The sequence below is a fragment of the Oncorhynchus mykiss genome, chromosome 1, assembly GCF_057628025.1.
Source record: "Oncorhynchus mykiss isolate SJ-2025 chromosome 1, ASM5762802v1, whole genome shotgun sequence".
Lineage (NCBI taxonomy): Eukaryota > Metazoa > Chordata > Actinopteri > Salmoniformes > Salmonidae > Oncorhynchus > Oncorhynchus mykiss.
The window spans coordinates 11,163,738-11,177,583 of NC_143022.1; the positions used below are offsets into that span (position 1 = coordinate 11,163,738).

A 13,846-nucleotide genomic window follows, 5' to 3' on the forward strand; every position below is an offset into this window, starting at 1 on the left:
AGGTTTCTGAGAAAAGGATCTGGTCTGTTGCTCGTAACATCTACTACAGTCTGCAAAGTAAGATTACGGAGTTTCTCAGAAAAGATCTTCAAAGATCAGACACAACACTTGGTTCAATCCAAATCTTTACATATCAAAGCAGTCCTGCTTCACAAAGAGCAAGTCTCGGCCATCTTGAGGTCAACCAGAGCAGTGTTACACCTGGTGGAAACGATGCCTGTGTGGACATTCCGCACAAATTTCTACCTAAAACCACTAAGCTCTCAGGATCCATGCTGGAGGATATTGACACGATCCGTTGTAGGAGTGCTGACAGCCAAAATACAAGAAATACCTCTTCTTCACGCTCCTCCATCTCTCTAACACCTACTTCAAAATTAAGGCAGTCGAAATGGCACTTTGCTTTACCCGGGACTCCCATCCCCACTGAGTTTCCTGCTCAGATTGACTTTCCCATTGTTAGAAACACAATCATTGAGGACTTCTTTCACACAGAGGACTTACTTCCTGTAACCTTTGTGGACAAAGTCAGGCAAGCTGCTGGGGTGGTAGTGGACATTATGGTGGAAAGTGTTGAGAACACACAGGAAAATGGACAGGGTGCTTCTCATCTTGACGACCTCCGATCTGCTGTTAGGAAATTGAGAAAAATAATTTCCACTTGGACCATCCACATTTTCAGCCATGAATTGGTGGATAAAGTGATAGCCATTCAGGACAGCCACAGCACTCCACAGGTCTTAACATTGGAAGCAGCCAAAAGTGCTTCAGACTCCATTCTTTCAAGGCTGAAATGGGGAAAGGAACAATGTGCCATATCCAAGGAGCTCTCCTCTCAGCTTCTCCAGATATTTGCTGAAGAGACAGTGAAGTGCTTCCTGAGACAGTGGTCAGATGAGTATGAAAACATAAACTTTGATGTTTCAGTCCAGAACGATCCAAAGACTTCTACTTGCATGGTCATTCTTCAAATGATCACCAAAGCCACTGCTAAATGTTATTTTGAGTCCGCTACCAGCGTGGCCACCAGTGACATTGTAGAAGGCGTGTTTGATTTGGAAAGGGATACCATCAGCAGTACTGGAGAGCAGGTCAATACAAAGGTATAGTACACTTTCATGAATAACACTGCTGTTGACCTTTTATATGATTCTTTGTGTCATGGCATTGCACTGGTTCTTTGCAGTTGATATGCTGTACTTTAAGATATCGAAAACATTTCAGTTTGTTTTAATGTGCCTTTTCCCACCAACCAGGGTTCCAAGAATGTTAGTAAGAACCTCTGTCCTCAAGAGTCTCTGGAGTACCAGCCTCAGAACATTTCCCCTACTGTGTACTTTACAGGTAAGCCCTGCTGCTGTTTAGGCTGCTGCTCAGTCAAGACTGAGACATTATCCCTTTACCATTCCACTAATTCATTTGGAAAGACATTGTACTCCTCTGAGTTGTTACCTATGACATACTGTACTGTGGGCTGGGTGGTAGCCTAGTGGGTTAAGAGGTTGGGCCAGTAACCAATAGGTTGCTGGTTCAGAATCCCTGAGTTCACGAGGCAAAATCTGTCAATGTGCTCTTGAGCAAGGCACTTCATCCTAATTGCTCCTTGTAAGTCTCTCTGGATAAGAGTGTCTGATAAATGAGTAAAAATTTAAATTGATGGCATGCTGGATGGTCTTTCGTTGCAGAGACGATGACAATATCTCATGGCTCCTTTTCTCCAGAGGGAATTTATGATATCGCATCGTCCTTCCCACTTGAAGAGAAGAGTCGCAAACCCTCCCTTTTCACCAGATTGTCTAGATCCATCACGAAAGGCTTTCTCAGCACATTCAAATCTTCAAGGAAAACCAAATTATTTAAATAAATTCCTCATTATAACAACGAGAGCATTCATTTGTTCAGATGAGAATCTAATCGTATTGGTCACATACGCCGAAAACAACTGTGAGATGCTTTATTACGAGCCCATTCCCAACAATGCAGAGTTAAAAAGTAAGAAAATATTTTCTAAATAGTAACACAATAACAATAACAAGGCTATATACAAGGAGTACCAGTACCGAGTCAATGTGCATGGGTGCGAGGTAGTTGAGGTAATACAGTATGTACAGTGCCTTGCGAAAGTATTCGGCCCCCTTGAACTTTGCGACCTTTTGCCACATTTCAGGCTTCAAACATAAAGATATAAAACTGTATTTTTTTGTGGTGAATCAACAACAAGTGGGACACAATCATGAAGTGGAACGACATTTATTGGATATTTCTAACTTTTTTAACAAATCAAAGACTGAAAAATTGGGCTTGCAAAATTATTCAGCCCCTTTAATTTCAGTGCAGCGAACTCTCTCCAGAAATTCAGTGAGGATCTCTGAATGATCCAATGTTGACCTAAATGACTAATGATGATAAATACAATCCACTTGTGTGTAATCAAGTCTCCGTATAAATGCACCTGCACTGTGATAGTCTCAGAGGTCCGTTAAAAGCGCAGAGAGCATCATGAAGAACAAGGAACACACCAGGCAGGTCCGAGATACTGTTGTGAAGAAGTTTAAAGCCGGATTTGGATACAAAAAGATTTCCCAAGCTTTAAACATCCCAAGGAGCACTGTGCAAGCGATAATATTGAAATAGAAGGAGTATCAGACCACTGCAAATCTACCAAGACCTGGCCGTCCCTCTAAACTTTCAGCTCATACAAGGAGAAGACTGATCAGAGATGCAGCCAAGAGGCCCATGATCACTCTGGATGAACTGCAGAGATCTACAGCTGAGGTGGGAGACTCTGTCCATAGGACAACAATCAGTCGCATATTGCACAAATCTGGCCTTTATGGAAGAGTGGCAAGAAGAAAGCCATTTCTTAAAGATATCCATAAAAAGTGTTGGTTAAAGTTTGCCACAAGCCACCTGGGAGACACCAAACATGTGGAAGAAGGTGCTCTGGTCAGATGAAACCAAAATTGAACTTTTTGGCAACAATGCAAAACGTTATGTTTGGCGTAAAAGCAACACAGCTGAACACACCATCCCCACTATCAAACATGGTGGTGGCAGCATCATGGTTTGGGCCTGCTTTTCTTCAGCAGGGACAGGGAAGATGGTTAAAATTGATGGGAAGATGGATGGAGCCAAATACAGGACCATTCTGGAAGAAAACCTGACAGAGTCTGCAAAAGACCTGAGACTGGGACGGGGATTTGTCTTCCAACAAGACAATGATCCAAAACATAAAGCAAAATCTACAATGGAATGGTTCAAAAATAAACATATCCAGGTGTTAGAATGGCCAAGTCAAAGTCCAGACCTGAATCCAATCGAGAATCTGTGGAAAGAACTGAAAAATGCTGTTCACAAATGCTCTCCATCCAACCTCACTGAGCTCGAGCTGTTTTGCAAGGAGGAATGGGAAAACATTTCAGTCTCTCGATGTGCAAAACTGATAGAGACATACCCCAAGCGACTTACAGCTGTAATCGCAGCAAAAGGTGGCGCTACAAAGTATTAACTTAAGGAGGCTGAATAATTTTGCACGCCCAATTTTTCAGTTTTTGATTTGTTAAAAAAGTTTGAAATATCCAATAAATGTCGTTCCACTTAATGATTGTGTCCCACTTGTTGTTGATTCTTCACAAAAAAATACAGTTTTATATCTTAATGTTTGAAGCCTGAAATGTGGCAAAAGGTCGCAAAGTTCAAGGGGGCCGAATACTTTCGCAAGGCACTGTACATGTAGGTAAGGGTAAAAGTGACTAGTCAATCAGGATAGATAATAAACACAGTAGCAGCAGCTAGTGTGAAAGTCGGTCAGTGAATGTGTGGGTAGAGTGTAGTGAATGTGCATCGAGCCAATTCAAGAGAGTCAGTGGAAAACAATTAGAAAAATACATCAATAACTAAGGGGGTCAATGCAAATAGTGCAGGTGGCCATTTAATTAACGTTCAGCAGTCTGATGACTTGGGGGTAGAAGCTGTTCAGCAGTCTAATGACTTGGGGGTAGAAGCTGTTCAGCAGTCTAATGACTTGGAGGTAGAAGCTGTTCAGCAGTCTAATGGCTTGGGGGTAGAAGCTGTTCAGCAGTCTAATGACTTGGGGGTAGAAGCTGTTCAGCAGTCTAATGACTTGGGGGTAGAAGCTGTTCAGCAGTCTGATGACTTGGGGGTAGAAGCTGTTCAGCAGTCTAATGACTTGGGGGTGGAAGCTGTTCAGCAGTCTAATGACTTGGGGGTAGAAGCTGTTCAGCAGTCTAATGACTTGGGGGTAGAAGCTGTTCAGCAGTCTAATGACTTGGGGGTAGAAGCTGTTCAGCAGTCTAATGGCTTGGGGGTAGAAGCTGTTCAGCAGTCTAATGACTTGGGGGTAGAAGCTGTTCAGCAGTCTAATGACTTGGGGGTAGAAGCTGTTCAGCAGTCTGATGACTTGGGGGTAGAAGCTGTTCAGCAGTCTAATGACTTGGGGGTGGAAGCTGTTCAGCAGTCTAATGACTTGGGGGTAGAAGCTGTTCAGCAGTCTAATGACTTGGGGGTAGAAGCTGTTCAGCAGTCTAATGACTTGGGGGTAGAAGCTGTTCAGCAGTCTAATGACTTGGGGGTAGAAGCTGTTCAGCAGTCTAATGACTTGGGGGTAGAAGCTGTTCAGCAGTCTAATGACTTGGGGGTAGAAGCTGTTCAGCAGTCTAATGGCTTGGGGGTGGAAGCTGTTAAGGAGCCTTTTGTCCCAGACTTGGTGCTCTCGTATCGCTTGCCGTGTGGTAGCAGAGTGAACAGTCTATGACTTGGGGGTAGAAGCTGTTCAGCAGTCTTATGGCTTGGGGGTAGAAGCTGTTCAGCAGTCTTATGGCTTGGGGGTAGAAGCTGTTCAGCAGTCTAATGACTTGGGGATAGAAGCTGTTCAGCAGTCTAATGACTTGGGGGTAGAAGCTGTTCAGCAGTCTTATGGCTTGGGGGTAGAAGCTGTTCAGCAGTCTTATGGCTTGGGGGTGGAAGCTGTTCAGCAGTCTTATGGCTTGGGGGTGGAAGCTGTTCAGCAGTCTAATGACTTGGGGGTAGAAGCTGTTCAGCAGTCTAATGACTTGGGGGTAGAAGCTGTTCAGCAGTCTAATGACTTGGGGGTGGAAGCTGTTCAGCAGTCTAATGACTTGGGGGTAGAAGCTGTTCAGCAGTCTAATGGCTTGGGGGTAGAAGCTGTTCAGCAGTCTAATGACTTGGGGTTAGAAGCTGTTCAGCAGTCTAATGACTTGGGGGTGGAAGCTGTTCAGCAGTCTAATGACTTGGGGGTAGAAGCTGTTCAGCAGTCTTATGGCTTGGGGGTAGAAGCTGTTCAGCAGTCTAATGGCTTGGGGGTGGAAGCTGTTCAGCAGTCTAATGACTTGAGGGTAGAAGCTGTTCAGCAGTCTAATGACTTGGGGGTGGAAGCTGTTAAGGAGCCTTTTGTCCCAGACTTGGTGCTCTCGTATCGCTTGCCGTGTGGTAGCAGAGTGAACAGTCTATGACTTGGGTGGTTGGAGCCTTTTGCCAATCATTTACATATCACTTACTTTATTTTATTTTGATTTGATGTCATATTGTAAACGTATGTATCTGTTTTGCTGAAAATATGATTTTGAAAACAATGAATGTCTACAAGTGCTTCATAAAACAGTTATATTTATTTTTGTATTTTCAAAAGACAGCAAATAGCCAATCAAGTATCAACATAAGTGAAATGAAAGACAGATTTAATTTTCAGTGAATAATTGTCTTGTCCAGTGAGCAACTCAATGACAGCGATTCAATGACATCATTAGATCACCTCCAAGAAGCATCTTCAACGTTCACCTGACAACCCATTGGATAAGACACATACACTAACCAAGTGTTGCTTACCTGTCAAGAAGGTTGAGATCAGAAGCTTCTTCAATACCCCAGAAATGGAAAGGCTTTGAGACAAAGACAATCAACTGTCCAGATAATGCACATACACTAACCCGGATGTTCTACTTGCCCCACTGAGTTACAGTAAAGTTATCATTTATGCATGGGTCCACGATCCACTCATAGCTCTCACAGCTATCTGACAGTTCTCAGAATACTAAGGAAGAAGTGTGTGATATTGGATTTGGCATCCTTCCCACTCCCAAGTGATTGGGAGTCCCATAGGGTGCTGCATAATTGGCCCAGCGTCGTCCGGGTTTGGCCATCATTGTAAATAAGAATTTGTTATTTTGACACAGCACAGACTCATATGAGCAATAATGATCCACATCTTAATGAAAGAGTTTTAAGGCAGGGGGTTGGAGCCTCAATTAGACCCATGTCAAACACTTACAATTACGTACAGTACAATCACATACAGCACAACCACATAGTCACATTCAGTACAATCACATAGTCACATTCAGTACAATCACATACAGCACAACCACATAGTCACATTCAGTACAATCACATAGTCACATTCAGTACAATCACATACAGTACAACCACATAGTCACATTCAGTACAATCACATAGTCACATTCAGTACAATCACATACAGCACAACCACATAGTCACATTCAGTACAATCACATAGTCACATTCAGTACAATCACATACAGCACAACCACATAGTCACATTCAGTACAATCACATAGTCACATTCAGTACAATCACATACAGTACAACCACATAGTCACATTCAGTACAACCACATAGTCACATACAGCACAACCACAGTCACATTCAGTCAACTGAATGATTGTAGAATAATAATAATTCCATTCACATTTGGCTACTACAAATAGCCAGTGAAATATGATACGTTTTTTGTTACTTGAGAGGAATGACTGAGAATCCACTGCCTGCCGTTGTAAACTTTCTGCACACAAATCAAACACAGTACTGACTATATCTATAAGCCTCATCCAAAGGAACGAAATTCTAAGTCGTCCGCATTGTTTCAGGCATCATCCGTTCCAAAGTCTCATCTTGTTCACTGTAAAAAATAAAAATAAAAACTCAAATAAGAGTTCCTTTTTGGACAATTCCAGGTTGTCCCTCCTTGTTTCAGTATGTTTAATCTGCCTAATGACCAGGATCCTGGTGTCTACCCAATGTGCTGAGCACTCCTCCTGGACAGAGTCCGCGCTACATTCAGCTGCTGCAACCATGGTCTCTGTGTGAAGGCACTGTTAGAGAGTCAATCAACCAGAACAAGGTTAGGAGACCAAATCTGTGTCCTAGCATTGTGAAATACTGTATATGTAATGGCCTCAATACATTAATGAAACGCCCTTACATTCTATCCTCTCCCCATACTGAAACAACTTGTTAGGGTGAACCAATAAGACTGACACTATATACCTTCTAAGCATGATAGTTGGCTCATGATTTGTTTCAGGACTTGTTAGGGTAAACCTATAACAGCTTCTAACCCCAAGTCATAAGACTGCTGAACAATTAATCAAATGGCCACCGGACAAGTTCAACTGTTTTATTATTTGTTACTTTAGTTTATTGGTTAAATATTCTCTTAACTCTTCTTGAACTGCACTGTTTGTTAAGGGCTTGTAAGTAAAGTATTTCACGGAAAGATCTACACTTGTTGTATTCAGCGCATGTGACAAATAAAGTTTGATTTGATTTGACTATGTACCTTCTAAGCATGATGGTTGGCTCATGATTTGTTTGTACTGAAATCTATTCAGGGAGGATAAGGGTATATCATAGGCAGTGATGTAGTGGTAAAAACATTGACTGGTAAATGCTGATTGCCGTTCAGGATTAAAGAAGTAACGCTCCCTCTACTTTCAATGCATCTTCCACAAAAGGTGGGTAAATGCTTGCACAAAATAAAATAAAAAGTGTGTAAACAGCTTTTACATGTGTTCCCCCCCCCCCACTGATTATAGGAGGCTTCTTCTGACAGTATTCACACCTTTCATAAGAAACCTCCAGAGAAATATTCATATTCACCGTAGCTGTCATTTAAACTTGGACTAACCTGGCCAAGGCCAAACAGTATATGGCGTTTTCTCTGGGTGTGCGGTCGCAGTGGAGAGAAAAGGCCTCCAGTGAGGTGGTGAGGATCTGGGCGGAGTTTGGCGAGTCAAACACAGGTCTGAGATTGGTGTCTCTGGAAATGGGCGGGAGCGGGACTCTGCTCCTCCATTGGTTGCTGTTCTGATCCCCACTCTCATCCTCCTCACATCCCTTCCCTCCACATCCCCTCTTGTTCTCTCTTTCATCACTCGTGGCCACAGGGTGTTGCTTCGGTAGTTGAAGAGGTTTATCCTGGGATGCCAGGGCACGGAGCGGGCAGGTTACATGAGATGGGCAGTTGATGGGGGTCAAACTTTGAGAGGCTGTGGACATCACCCTGATACCCGCCTTGGCCTCACTCCTCCTGGGCTTGGAGGACATCTTGGGGAGGGTGAAGCCGTCCACCAGGACCGTGTCGCCCACCCTGGTCCTGAACGGAGCCCTGTTGAGGCCCATGCAGTGCCTGGATGCTGCCCTCCTCTGCCCCAGCCTCACCCAGCCCTTTATCTGGAGGTATGTCCGCATGGGCAGGGCCATACCTGGGAGGACCACCACAGAGCACAGCCTGGTGGCCAGGTGACTCACACACTCCCTGTGGCCGTATTGAAGGGCGATCCTCAGGGGGTCGCGACCCTGGGGATCCCGACAGGCAAGGGTCAGAACGCTGCTGGCAATAAAGAGTTTGAGGATGGTGAGCTGGCCGCGCTCGATGGAGGCGACAGCGGGACACTTGGCGACGTCGGGGTGGGCCGTCTGGTGGCACCACTCACGGTAAGGGTGAACCCCCACCGGCTCAATGACACGCACCCCCCTCTCCAGCAGCCAGCCGGCCAGGTCCAGGTGGCCCAGAGAAGCAGCGATGTAGAGTGCCACCCGGAGCTGGAACCTGGAATAATACAGAATCAATGTATTTATAACACGTTTCAAGTTTTTTTTGTCAAGTTCACAAGATACAGTGGGTTATAAAACAGTACAGTAAAATGCTTACTTGCAAGCTCTTTCCCACAATGCAGTATTAAATATCAGGGTAAGAGAACAAACATATGAAGGAAAAAAACAAGAGAATATAAGCTATATACAGGGTCAGTACTATCATTATAAGCTATCATACTATCATTGTAAGCTAAATACAGGGTCAGTACCATTATTGTAAGCTATATACAGGGTCAGTACTATCATTGTAAGCTATATACAGGGTCAGTACTATCATTGTAAGCTATATACAGGGTCAGTACTATCATTGTACGCTATATAAAGGTTCAGTACCATCACTGTTGATAGTAAGTCTATCATACAGTTCAGTGTGTAGATGTGTATTCTGACCTCATCACAGGTCTCTCCCTAGACAGGTGTCGTTGGACGGTCAGTCTGTGTCCCAGGAAGCAGCCTCTGAGGAACTCCGCCCACCCATCCCAGGTGTCCAACCGTGGAGTAGCCCCTGGGAGACAGAGACACATGCAGGTTGTCCTCCTGGTTTCCATGAACCAAGAATGTGTTCCATACAGTCCATTTGTCTCTATGTTACATCCATAAGGTGTTGAGCCAGAGGACCATTGATCTACTGCACAAGGAAGGCCATACCCAGGTCAATGGCGTAGTCGTGCAGCCGGTTGCAATCGTAGAGTTGCAGGCCGGTGGGAGAGCTCAGTCTGAAGGAGCTGACGGGAAGCCCACACTGCTGGGACACCAGGGTCATGAGCCTGGCCACAGACGTACTCAGGAGAAAATACAGTGCCCAAGACTGAGAGGGTCTCCCCCGTCACGGCACTGAACACACGCACCACCGGCTCCCGCTGAAGTATAAGACCATGGACATACAGTAAATTCACTTGTTTTACATAAATACCTATGTTGTGTTTATACACCGAGTAAACAAAACATTATGAACACCTGTTCTTTCCATGACAAAGACTGACCAGGTGAATCCAGGTGAAAGCTATGATCCCTTAATGATGTCACTTGTTAAATCCACTTCAGTGTAGATGAAGGGGAGCGGACAGGTTAAAGAAGGATTTTTAAGCCTTGAGACAATTGAGGCATAGATTGTGTATGTGTGCCATTCAGAGGGTGAATGGGCAAGACAAAATATTTAAGTGCCTTTGAACGGGGTAGTAGTTGCCAGGTGCACCGGTTTGTGTCAAGACCTGCAATGCTGCTGGGGTTTTTCACACTCAACAGTTTCCTGTGTGTATCATGAATGGTCCACCACCCAAAGAACATCCAGCCAACTTGGCACAACTGTTGGAAGCATTGGAGTCAACATGGGCCAGCATCCCTGGGGAACGCTTTCAAACACCTTGTAGAGTCCATGCCCCAACAAATTGAAGCTGTTCTGATGGCAAAAGGCGGGGTGCAACTCAATATTAGGAAGGTGTTTCTAATGTTTGGTACACTCAGTATATATAAGTTAGGAGTCATATAATTACAGGGGTAAGATGAAGTGGCTCCTTTGCACTAATCTTAGGTCTGGTTTGTGTTTTTACTGCTAATGGTAAAGGTTAGGATTTGGTGAGAGTAAACTGATCCTAGATCTGTGCCCAAGGGCAATTTCTATCCAGAGACAAATCAAAGGTCCATGCTATTTAAACTTATAATATACCACCATCTCGTGGCACAAATTTGTAACAACATTTTCTAATTCATGTGCTGTACTGAGTTTTGTTCTATCACATTGAACACTAATCTGGGTGCAGATTAAATTGAACACTAATCTGGGTGCAGATTAAATTGAACACTAATCTGGGTGCAGATTAAATTGAACACTAATCTGGGTGCAGATTAAATTGAACACTAATCTGGGTGAAAATTAAATTGAAGACTAATCTGGGTGCAGATTAAATTGTTAACTGAAATATTATGAATATCAAATCAAATCAAATCAAATGTATTTATATAGCCCTTCGTACATCAGCTGATATCTCAAAGTGCTGTACAGAAACCCAGCCTAAAACCCCAAACAGCAAGCAATGCAGGTGTAGAAGCACGGTGGCTAGGAAAAACTCCCTAGAAAGGCCAAAACCTAGGAAGAAACCTAGAGAGGAACCAGGCTATGTGGGGTGGCCAGTCCTCTTCTGGCTGTGCCGGGTGGAGATTATAACAAAACATGGTCAAGATGTTCAAATGTTCATAAATGACCAGCATGGTCGAATAATAATAAGGCAGAATAGTTGAAACTGGAGCAGCAGCACAGTCAGGTGGACTGGGGACAGCAAGGAGTCATCATGTCAGGTATTCCTGGGGCATGGTCCTAGGGCTCAGGTCCTCCGAGAGAGAGAAAGAAAGAGAGAATTAGAGAGAGCATATGTGGGATGGCCAGTCCTCTTCTGGCTGTGCCGGGTGGAGATTATAACAGAACATGGCCAAGATGTTCAAATGTTCATAAATGACCAGCATGGTCGAATAATAATAAGGCAGAACAGTTGAAACTGGAGCAGCAGCACAGCCAGATGGACTGGGGACAGCAAGGAGTCATCATGTCAGGTAGTCCTGGGGCATGGTCCTAGGGCTCAGGTCCTCCGAGAGAGAGAAAGAGAGAAGGAGAGAATTAGAGAACGCACACTTAGATTCACACAGGACACCGAATAGGACAGGAGAAGTACTCCAGATATAACAAACTGACCCTAGCCCCCCGACACATAAACTACTGCAGCATAAATACTGGAGGCTGAGACAGGAGGGGTCAGGAGACACTGTGGCCCATTCCGAGGACACCCCCGGACAGGGCCAAACAGGAAGGATATAACCCCACCCACTTTGCCAAAGCACAGCCCCCACACCACTAGAGGGATATCTTCAACCACCAACTTACCATCCTGAGACAAGGCTGAGTATAGCCCACAAAGACCTCCGCCACGGCACAACCCAAGGGGGGGGGGGGGGGGGCGCCAACCCAGACAGGATGACCACATCAGTGACTCAACCCACTCAGGTGACGCACCCCCTCCAGGGACGGCATGAGAGAGCCCCAGTTAAGCCAGTGACTCAGCCCCTGTAATAGGGTTAGAGGCAGAGAATCCCAGTGGAAAGAGGGGAACCGGCCAGGCAGAGACAGCAAGGGCGGTTCGTTGCTCCAGAGCCTTTCCGTTCACCCTCCCACTCCTGGGCCAGACTACACTCAATCATATGACCCACTGAAGAGATGAGTCTTCAGTAGAGACTTAAAGGTTGAGACCGAGTTTGCGTCTCTGACATGGGTAGGCAGACCGTTCCATAAAAATGGAGCTCTATAGGAGAAAGCCCTGCCTCCAGCTGTTTGCTTAAAAATTCTAGGGACAATTAGGAGGCCTGCGTCTTGTGACCGTAGCGTACGTGTAGGTATGTACGGCAGGACCAAATCAGAGAGATAGGTAGGAGCAAGCCCATGTAATGCTTTGTAGGTTAGCAGTAAAACCTTGAAATCAGCCCTTGCTTTGACAGGAAGCCAGTGTAGAGAGGCTAGCACTGGAGTAATATGATCACATTTTTTTTTTTTTTTTGGTTCTAGTCAGGATTCTAGCAGCCGTATTTAGCACTAACTGAAGTTTATTTAGTGCTTTATCCGGGTAGCCGGAAAGTAGAGCATTGCAGTAGTCTAACCTAGAAGTGACAAAAGCATGGATTAATTTTTCTGCATCATTTTTGGACAGAAAGTTTCTGATTTTTGCAATGTTACGTAGATGGAAAAAAGCTGTCCTTGAAATGGTCTTGATATGTTCTTCAAAAGAGAGATCAGGGTCCAGAGTAACGCCGAGGTCCTTCACAGTTTTATTTGAGACGACTGTACAACCATTAAGATTAATTGTCAGATTCAACAGAAGATCTCTTTGTTTCTTGGGACCTAGAACAAGCATCTCTGTTTTGTCCGAGTTTAAAAGTAGAAAGTTTGCAGCCATCCACTTCCTTATGTCTGAAACACATTCTTCTAGCAAGGGCAATTTTGGGGCTTCACCATGTTTAATTGAAATGTACAGCTGTGTGTCATCTGCATAGCAGTGAAAGTTAACATTATGTTTTCGAATAACATCCCCAAGAGGTAAAATATATAGTGAAAACAATAGTGGTCCTAAAACGGAACCTTGAGGAACACCGAAATTTACAGTTGATTTGTCAGAGGACAAACCATTCACAGAGACAAACTGATATCTTTCCAACAGATAAGATCTAAACCAGGCCAGAACTTGTCCGTGTAGACCAATTTGGGTTTCCAATCTCTCCAAAAGAATGTGGTGATCGATGGTATCAAAAGCAGCACTAAGGTCTAGGAGCACGAGGACAGATGCAGAGCCTCGGTCCGATGCCATTAAAATGTCATTTACCACCTTCACAAGTGCCGTCTCAGTGCTATGATGGGGTCTAAAACCAGACTGAAGCATTTCGTATACATTGTTTGTCTTCAGGAAGGCAGTGAGTTGTTGCGCAACAGCCTTTTCTAAAATGTTTGAGAGGAATGGAAGATTCGATATAGGCCGATAGTTTTTTATATTTTCTGGGTCAAGAATATATAAATATATGAATATGTATTTCAATGAACCCAAAGGGCCTCTTCTTCTCCTACTATACGGCCTGCTGTGCTCTACTGTACTCTGCTGTACTCTGCTGTACTCTACTGTACTCTGCTGTGCTCTGTCTGCTGAACTCTGCTGTGCTCTACTGTACTCTACTGCACTCTGTCTGCTGTACTCTGCTGTGCTCTACTGTACTCTACTGTACTCTGTCTGCTGTACTCTGCTGTGCTCTACTGTACTCTGCTGTACTCTGTCTGCTGTACTCTGCTGTGCTCTACTGTACTCTGCTGTACTCTGCTGTGCTCTACTGTACTATACACCACTGGGTATACAGACTCTTCAGATACTGTTAGCGAACACCA

The 13,846-nt window shown here is 44.4% G+C and overlaps 1 protein-coding gene and 1 pseudogene across 2 annotated transcripts in view; both read right to left on the reverse strand.

The window, feature by feature from the left end:
• The window catches only part of LOC110532571 (actin-like protein 6A), a 758,238-nt gene that overhangs the window by 541,599 nt on the left and 202,793 nt on the right, over positions 1-13,846 (reverse strand). The gene's annotated exons all lie outside the window — the stretch shown is intronic.
• LOC118936718 (protein ANKUB1 pseudogene) lies at positions 7,262-9,697 on the reverse strand (annotated as a pseudogene).